The following is a 9,752-nucleotide window of genomic DNA, read 5'->3' on the forward strand; positions in this document are numbered from 1 at the left end:
AAACATGCTTTCAAACACCTATAATTGAGTATAAAACATACATATTTCCTACAATTTAAGTGCCTAACCAAAGTGCCCTCATTGACACCACAAAGTATATACATATACACTAACCATTCATCTAAAACATCATTAACATATCAAACTTGTTGCATCCACAATAATGCTTCTAAAGTACTAAATACCAAATCACCAACACAAGGCAACCAAATATGTCCATATTTTAAGTTAACCATCTTATAACTACTTCATACATTTTATAAGCATAAAATTTATCAAATCCAAACAATGCCTACTAACCAAAAACACAACATTTCCATACCACAAAAGACCACCAAAATACAAACATGACCGAAACTTTCATATTATAACCTAGGCACATGTCAAAACCAACAAAAAGACCAGTCACCAACATTTGAAGTCGGGATCGTTGCTGGATGTTGGATCAATAGAAGATCTACTAGGTACCTAACCTACGCATGAGAAAACAAACGTACACTTAGTATAACCCAATGGTGCTTCCATAATTTGAGTAAGTAAACATGGTACAAACTATTTAAATACACAACTAAAAATGCAATTCAAGTAATGAAAGGAAACATATATATTACTTCATTCATCTTTTGAAACTTAATAATGAATTCAAACATAAGAAATTTCAAGTGTCATTACATTTCCATTTTATACATCCAATATAAATTGTCCAAAATTCACATCCAACTTTATTTTCATTGTCATATCCAATTTCATTACTTTTTTTAATTCCCCCTATTAACATGACTCAAACTCGAACTCTGATATGCGGATCTAACCAACACACCAAAGTTTGGCTCCTAAAGCCTGACAGAATAATCGATAAAAACAAATTGCGCCTAGCACTGGCTGGTAAAATTGACAAATGGGGTGTCCAGCACTCCCTAACACATAGTCATAAAACCCTGAACTCTTCCTATCCTATGACATGCCAATTATACCCAACCTTGCCTGAATAGTTAATAGGGTAACGGAATTGTCAATTCAATTTTTAAATCAGTTCCTCAATTTTATAATACAATTTCATTAATACGAACTATTTAATCATATGAATATATGCTCATTGCAACATCTTTTTTTTTTCCATAACATAATCAATCTCATTTTTAATAATACTCAATACAATATCAAGCACAAGTAACCAATTTAACTGTTTCAAACAAATCACATTAATTCAACTTTGTAACTTACCTTACAACTCACTGGAAACACGAAAATTTATGAGTTTTTACATGCTCTTTTTAACTTAAAACCATGCTATTTCGGTTAAATTCTTGTCGAAAAATAATTAAATATTATAAAATAATTAAATTATGTTAAAATATGGACATAATGAATTTTAATTAATTTTATAGTTAATTTTGATTAATTTTGACTATTTTCGACAGATTCGCACAAATGACGAAAATTGACTTGGTAGACAATTCTCGAAGAATAAAATCGAGAAGTAATTTGAAGGACCGAGGAAAATTTATTTCCAGCCTAAGATGGTCCAAAAATGTCTGTTAATTTATAATATAATTAATTTTAATTTATTCTCAATTTAATTTGGGCTAAATAAATTATTATTAATTAATTATGGAAAAAAAGGTTCCAATTGAACCGCATTGGTTGAACTGAACCAGCCACTAGTTGGGCTGCCCAGAACCGTCCATATGCTAACCCAAATCAGCATTTTAGTTGACTAAATAAGCTTGCAAATAAGCCTTTGAAGAACTTTAAACCTTGCATTCAAACCCCTCCAAAAATGTGGCTTTATGGATTTGCCCCAGGCTATTTTTAGCAAAGTTGAATCTCTCAACCATGCCATGTGTGTGGCCGACCAAGGGGTTCTCTTTGGCTGATGGAATTTGCTACTTTTAGCAGCTACAATTAGCTATAAAAGCCACCCCTTGCTGATCATTCAACTCATCCCTCACACTCTCATTCTCTCTTCTCCACTCTCACTTTCTCTCAACTTTTCCTTCCCATTTTCCCTTTTGTTCAAGTGCCGATTTCTTCTTTTGGGAAAGAGGTCCTCATCAGCCATTTTTGAGAAGCAATTAAAGTGTTCATAAGCCACCTTGATAGTCGAGGACAACAGAGAACGAAGAACGGAGAAATCAGTCAAGCCACGGAGAAACACCGGATTTGCTTCTTGTTCCCTATCTCTTTAATTTTCGTTGTTGTTTTGAAAAACATGTTTATGAATATTTATGATATTGAAATGATTATTTTAATCAATCTAGCTTGAATTTAATCCGTGTTGGGTTGTTTATATTTTGCCTGCTTGAATTATTGAAATTGTGTTTGTGCTGTTATAGGCCTCGGTAAGATGCTTGATTAAGTAAAATCATGCCTAAGTTATTCTTGCAATATTAATTGTTAGATAACTAATGAATTATTTATTAAATCATACTAAAATTGTAATTGATCAACATAATACTTAATCAGTGCATGTTTATTCTTCTAAGGTAGCTCAAGTTAATTTAGCATTGTATTTGGCGATACATATGCCTTGCATAACTTGCAAGATTATTGTGATTGAACTATTTCAAGGTAGAAATATTCTGTTACCTCACTTGATCTTTTATATGCTTGTGAAGATTGATTAATTGCTTGGATTGACATTGGAAAATGTTCAAGAGATTGATTAATTTAATAAGTATGCATGAGCAGTAGTTAGCAAATTACCGAGTTGCCGTGAATTTTTTCGTAGCAGTATAAACATAAGTTTAATAATTCTAAGTTAAAGGAATGTAATTAATCCAACACAATTATATCATCTTGATTAAACCTTATTTGAAATCGTGCATTAGAACCTTTTTATTTTTTTTAATTTTTTTACTTAGTTTTTAACCCTTAGTTTTTAATCATCTTTAAACCAAAATATTTTCGATCACCAAAGTGTTTTAACATTAATTTCATAAATATTCCTTTTTACAGTTCCTGTGGGTACGATAACTTGACATTTACTTGTCACTTTATTACTTGTTGCGATTGTGCACACTTGCATATTTTCGTTGTTCCACTTACCATATAATGCAATGTTCAATGCAACAATTAAAATAATTTGGATTATAGAAACACACAACGTAATTTCTGAGCTACTAGTCGACAACCTTGACTTTTCCTTTCTTACTCAAGGACTACAGTTCAACGTTAGCTACGAATTAAGTAGATATAATAAATTAACATTTTACATACCCTTTCATATTTAAAGAAAAAATTTATATACTACTTTAACATTAGACCAAATTTTCTAAGAGTCCCTATAGGACTTCCTGTTTCTCAATTGAACCCTAAACTTTGAATATTTTTATTTAGTCCCTAATGCACAATTTCATGAATTGAATTTACAAATTAGTCTCATTTAACTTCCTACATTAAAATCTATCAAAAAACACCAAACACTTAAATTTCTCTATGATGGCAACTTCCATAATTTGAAGTATTATAAAAATTCCAACATGGGCAAGTTAACTTATGATCTTAAGGTTCTGAAAATATAAAATTTATACAAAAATGATTAAGATATACTAACCAAAATGAGCTTCAAAAATCAAAAGTTATGGCTGAATGCTCCTTCTTCTTCTAACTTAATTTTCGGCATGCAAAAAGAAAAATGAAGGTTTGTTTCTCTTTCTTTCTACTTTGTTAATAACTTCCATTTTGTTTTTATTTATTATGACATACATTTGAACTTAATTTTTAATAATATATATAACATATAATACCTACAAGACTAACTATAATCGTCCACTATCAAAAGTATATATATAATGGCCTTTTTTTTGGTAAGTCCCTTAATCTAATTCTACCTTATAATTTAGTATTAATTCCTTCTTGTATCACTTACTTGATTTCATCCCTGTACTTAAATTAAACCTTAATTCCATAAAATTACCTAGCTGAAATTAAATTCACTTCTAAGATAGATCTTTATATATTTAATAAAAATATTTACGAGTTTGGTTTACAGAAATAGGGTCCCAAAAACACAATTTTTGGCATCACCGACTTTTAGGTTGTCACAAGAGGCCTAAACTTCTCTCTAACGTGGTTTTAGCACTCAAGGCCGAGAAATTATTTAGTAAAGGTTGCGAGGTTTATCTTGTATATAAGCTGAACTTTGAAAGTAAGGAACTGAGAGTTCAGGATATTCATACAGTGAGGGATTTTCCCAATATATTTCTAGAGGAGTTGTCGAGTCTATCTCCAGATCGAGGTGGAATCTGGAATTGAGTTTTATCTTAGTGTTGTGTCGGTGTTTATTGCACCTTATCGCATGACACCTAAGGAACTAAAGGATTTAAAATTCCACTTGTAGAAGTTATTAGATTGGGGTTTTATCCAATTCAGTGTGTCACTGTGGGGTGCACCGATGTTGTTTGTAAAGAAGAAGGATGGGGCTTTGAGGCTATACATTGGCAATTGCCAGTTGAATAAGTTGACCATCAAGAATAAGTACCCGTTGCCCCAGATTGATGACTTGTTTAACCAGTTCTGAAGGAAAACATTATTCTCTAAGATAGACCGGGATATATTATCCGCTTTAGGTGAAAGAGCCTGACGTCCTAAAGATTGTGTTTAGGACTCGATATGGGTATTACGAGTTTCTGGTCATGTTGTTCGAGTTGACTAATGTGCCTGTCGCATTCATGGATTTGATGAGTCGGGTATTCCACTCATACTTGGATCAGCTCATTGTGGTTTTCATTGATGACATTCTAGTATACTCTCGTACCGATGATGAGCATGATACACATATAAGGATTGTTCTTCAGATCTTGAGAGAGAAACAACTATATGCGAAGTTGAGCAAGTGTGAGTTCTGATTGAGAAATGTGATATTTCTGAGGCATGTAGTGTCGATAGATGGGATTAGAATGGATCCGAAGAAGGTTGAGGCGATTCTAGAGTGGAAGCCACCCAAGACTATTACTGAGATTCAGAGTTTCTAGGTTCGTTGAGAGGTTTTCTGTCATTGTTTCACCTTTAACAAAACTACTTCAAAAGAATGTAGCTTTTAAGTGGACTAAGGAGAGACAGAAAAGCTTTGAGAAGCTCAAGGTTACATTGTCTGAGGCACTTGTGCTGATTTAACCAGATCCTGAAAATGATTCTGTGGTGTACAGTGATGCGTCTTATACTGGACTGGGCAGTGTGATAATGCAGGATGGTAAGGTAGTGACTTATGCTTCAAGATAGTTAAAGTTGCATGAGCATAACTACCCTACTCACGATTTAGAGCTTACTGCTATGGAGTTTACGCTTAAGATTTGGCACCATTATCTGTATAAAGAGAGATGTACGGTTTATACGGATCATAAGAGTCTTGAGTATCTCCTTACTCAGAGGGAGTTGACCTTAAAACAAAGGCCTGGATCGAGCTACTTAAGTACTACAATTGTGTGACAGAGTATTGTCTCGATAAGTCAAATGTGGTCGCTGATGCATTGAGTTGGAAGTCAATGGCGGAGTTGAGAGCCATGTTTGCACGAGGATGGAGGTTTGTCGACTGAACTTCAAGTGAAGTCGACCTTATCTCACCAGTTTAAGGAGAGGTAGTCGTTTGACGAGAGTTTGGTTCGAAGGATCCGATTGGTTGAGTAAGGAGTTGTTAGCGATTTTTGTTTTAATGAAGCTAGGGTTCTCAGTTTTTGAGGGAGATTGTGTGTACTTGATGATAAGGTTTTGAGGCGTACGATCCTGATCGAGGCACATAGTAGTCCATATGCTATGCATCTCGGTAGTAATAAGATGTACCGCGACCTTCGATAGTTATTTTGGTGTCCCGATTTGAAGCAGGATATTGCTGAGTTTGTGTCAATATGTTTGGTATGTTAGAAAGTGAAGGCGGAGCACCAGTATCCTTTGGGTTTGCTTCAACCTATCAGGATCCTACAGTGAAAATGAGGGCAGATCAGTATAGATTTTGTCTCTGATTTGCCTTTAACTCAGACAAAGAAGGATTCGGTCTAGGTGGTAGTTGATTTGTTTTATAAGAGTGTACATTTTCTTGTTGTGCGTACCAATTACTCTCTTCAGAAGCTGGCAGAGTTGCATATTTTTTAGATTGTGTAACTTTATAGAGTGCGAGTTTCGATCATATCTGATAGAGATCTGTGTTTTAATTCTAGATTCGAGAAGGGTCTGCAATATGCTTTGGGTTCGAAACTTTACTTTACTACAACCTATCATTCTCTGTCAGATAGTCAGTCGGATAGAGTGAAACAGATCTTAGAGGATATATTGTGTAGTTGTGTGGTTGAGTTTGGTGGTAGTTGGGAACGTTACCTACCACTAGCGTAGTTTTCTTACAATAACAGTTACCAAACGAGTATTCAGATGGCACAATTTAAGGCTCTGAATGGTCGGAGATATAGGACGCCTTAGTGTTGGTCTGAGATGGGAAAGAGATGAATGGAACAGATTTGGTTCAAGAGATGGAAAATAAGGTAAGATTGATCTATGAGAGACTGAAGGCTGCGTCTGATAAACAAAAGTCTTATGCCGATCTGAGACATCAGGACATTGAGTATCAGGTTGGTGATAAAGTTTTTCTTAATGTGTCACCTTGGAGGAAGGTGTTGAGGTTCGGTTGAAAGGGAAAGGTAAGCACGAGATTCAGTAGACCATACGAGGTTATCAAGAGGATAAGACCAGTAGCCTATCATCTTCACTTGCCACCCGAGCTTGAATGGATCCATGATGTCGTCCCTGTGTCAGTGTTACAGAAGTACCGATTGGATCCATCTCATGTTATGCTGATTAAGAAGATTGAGGTTTGATCTGATCTCACGTATGATGAGCCATTGGTGAAGGTTTTGTGGAATAATCACAAAACTAAAAAAGCTACATGGGAAACTGAGGATGTGATTAGACATCAATATTCGTATCTGTTTGATTTAGGTAAAAATTTTGAGGACGAAATTTATTTTTAGAGGGGAAGAGTTGTCATACCCTAAAATTAGACTCAGTAGTTTTGAGTTAGTGGATTGGATTCTCGATTTAGGAGTCAGGTTTAATTTCGAGAAAGGATGAGATTGGTACAGAAGTAGGAACTCGAAATTATAAATTCAAAAAATTGATTTAGTAAAATGATTTTTGTAAGAAAAAAAGGGAAAATGGATTTTGAAGATTTAATTTCAATTAAATTGAGTCTTTTTTAAAAATAAAGTAATAGATTTAAATTCGAATAATTAAGAAATGAGTGATTAATTGAGACATATGACTAAATAGTAAAACAAGGGAAAGATAGGAGTGTTTATGTGTCAAATAGCCAATTTTTTTTTAAAAAATTCGGTGTTCTTCCTTTAAAGGTTATAACCCACGTTGTTCATCTCTTCCATTGGCATTCATTTTATTTTTTTAAAGCTCTCAAATTCTCTCAAATTCTCATCCCATATATGAAATTTCTCTCATCTTAACGCCAAATATTCACCAAGTTTTCAAAAAGATCCTATAAATTATATCAATTTCTCTATTGTTTTTCAAAGTTGCAGCAGATGATTTTCAAAATCAGCCATTGCTGATCCAAGCTAGGGTAAATTTCAGATTCCTGATCATGGTTTTAGTTTATTTGAGTCTTTAATTCGAGTTTAACTTAAGTTTAAATGGATTTATCATATATCCGCTAATTTTGTTCGAAATGACCTTGAAAATTGTAAATCTCGTATCTCTTTACTAAATCTCTAATTTAAAGTATTTTTCAACTAAATTTTACTAGATTAAGAGGGTTTATTCTTAAATCAATAGATCATGAAGGATTTTTAAGAAATCTAATAACAAAGTTGAGTTTAAAGCTTGTTAATGGAGGATTTTTTTCGGAAAAGTGCAACTTCGAATTTCTTAAGTCTAAATTAGTTTAGATCGATTCTTTAAAGTATAATTAAGTGTTTAGAATAATTATTGAATGGTTAGAATAGATCCAGATTGAGAAATCTAAATTTTGGTTAGTTTCGGCTAAGTTTTTTATCTGAAAAATAGAGACTGTAGTATGTGGTTTTGTTTGAATTTTTGGTGCTTTCAGATGTGCTTTAACATATATGTATGTTATATGTGGTGTGGTTGAATTGTCGGATCCATTGGTGCATTCATCAAGCAAGTCAAGAGGCAAGGAGAAATTGATTAGAAGCGTCAATGTGAGTGTTCTGGTGTTTGGCTTCTAGTAAGTGTGATTTCAGATGTTAATCAAAGGCTTAGGAGGTCTTAAATGAGATTAAAGGCTTTGGTGTAAGTTTTTTTTACCTTTTCTTGTGTTGAGTAAAGTATGCCTATGTGATGCTTTGTTGATGATGTGTAAGTGTGTAAACTTGTAAGTAAATGTGATTTAATATATGTATATGTGATGTGAGTTGCCATTTTTATGCACATGTATGCAAGTCTAAGTGTGTGAGGATTTATGAGCATTGTGAAAGTGTTGTAAACACCTATATGTGTGAGCATGCAAAGTGAATGTGTAAAGTATTTGTGAAAATTTGAAATGGTTGTATAATGGGCATAAAACAATAATAAACCATGTGTTATTATGGTGTATTGGTTTTTTGATCACTTGGAACTATTGGATACATTTTACATGTCATAGGATTGTGAGTACGCACCACTATCTGTTATTCACTGGGACACCGTGGTGTGTTTGGAGAGTGTTAGCCATGAGCTACACTTATGGAATAGTGTATGGCTATTGAGTCTTTGGTGTGTTTGGAGATCCGAGTATCCAATGTTCATGTAAGCATATATGTGTTGCATGGTTCTTAAATGCCAATATATCTTTTGATGATGCTACTTGAGATCCGTAGGTTGTTATACGTTGTGGTTAAGTATGTATGTGTGGTATTTGAAATCTAAAAGCATGTTCTCTACTTTGAAAACATGATTGAGTAGTTAAGTTTTAGCATGTTGAGTAGTTAAGTTTTAGCATGCCTTGCTTAACTTTGGATAATTATATTTACTTAGTAGTAACCTTAACATTCACTGAGCTATGTTTAGCTCACACTCTTCATTTTAAATTAGCTACAAGTCAAATACCAAGGGAAGTGAGCTAAGTGCACTAAGGGAATCTACCATCTCGGGTAGGTGAAACTTCTGTTAGTTCGTAAAGGCAATGTGATATGGACTTTTGGGATTAGACATTTTATGTTGTTTATGGACTGTTTGTTTACTCGCTGAAGATTTATATTGATGATATATGGCTGATTAATTTTGATGCATGTTGGAGGTATGTTTTATGTTTAGAAAGTTAATAGAGTAGCTAAAACATGGTAAAATTAGCATGTTGGTATTCTGATACTTGAGGCATATTTCAAGAGGTGATTTGGTATATTTTGACTATTTAGGTACCTTTGAAATGGATGAATAAAAAATTTATCTTGTTGAGTTTGGATTTTTTGAGGCCGAGATGTTTTTGAAAAGGTTTGAAAGTTTACATGCTTATGTTGTAAATGTTTAATTTGGTATAAATGCTATGAATTTTTTATTTTGGATAATTCTCAATAATTTGAATTTTTTACAAAATTAGTCTCTATTTAATTGATTCTAAAATTAATTGAGATATTATAATCGAACTAAGATGATTCTTTTACCAAGGGTAAAATTAATTGTTCCAGGACTAACACATGTCATTAGTTAATTATATTTATGGTACTCATATGATAAGCATGAAATAATGATTTTACCCCTGTGTGTGCTAAAGACATGAATTCTTGTTAAATAAGCATGCAAATAGGTTTAATTTG

General features: G+C 33.3%; 1 long non-coding RNA gene across 1 annotated transcript; it reads left to right on the forward strand.

The window, feature by feature from the left end:
• Positions 1–7,281: 7,281 nt before the first annotated feature.
• Positions 7,282–9,393, forward strand: LOC107914939 (uncharacterized). Its single transcript, XR_001689094.2, has 2 exons — positions 7,282–7,561; positions 8,048–9,393. It is a non-coding gene; the product is annotated as an uncharacterized lncRNA (long non-coding RNA).
• Positions 9,394–9,752: the final 359 nt, after the last annotated feature.

The sequence above is a fragment of the Gossypium hirsutum genome, chromosome D10, assembly GCF_007990345.1.
Source record: "Gossypium hirsutum isolate 1008001.06 chromosome D10, Gossypium_hirsutum_v2.1, whole genome shotgun sequence".
NCBI classification, from domain to species: domain Eukaryota; kingdom Viridiplantae; phylum Streptophyta; class Magnoliopsida; order Malvales; family Malvaceae; genus Gossypium; species Gossypium hirsutum.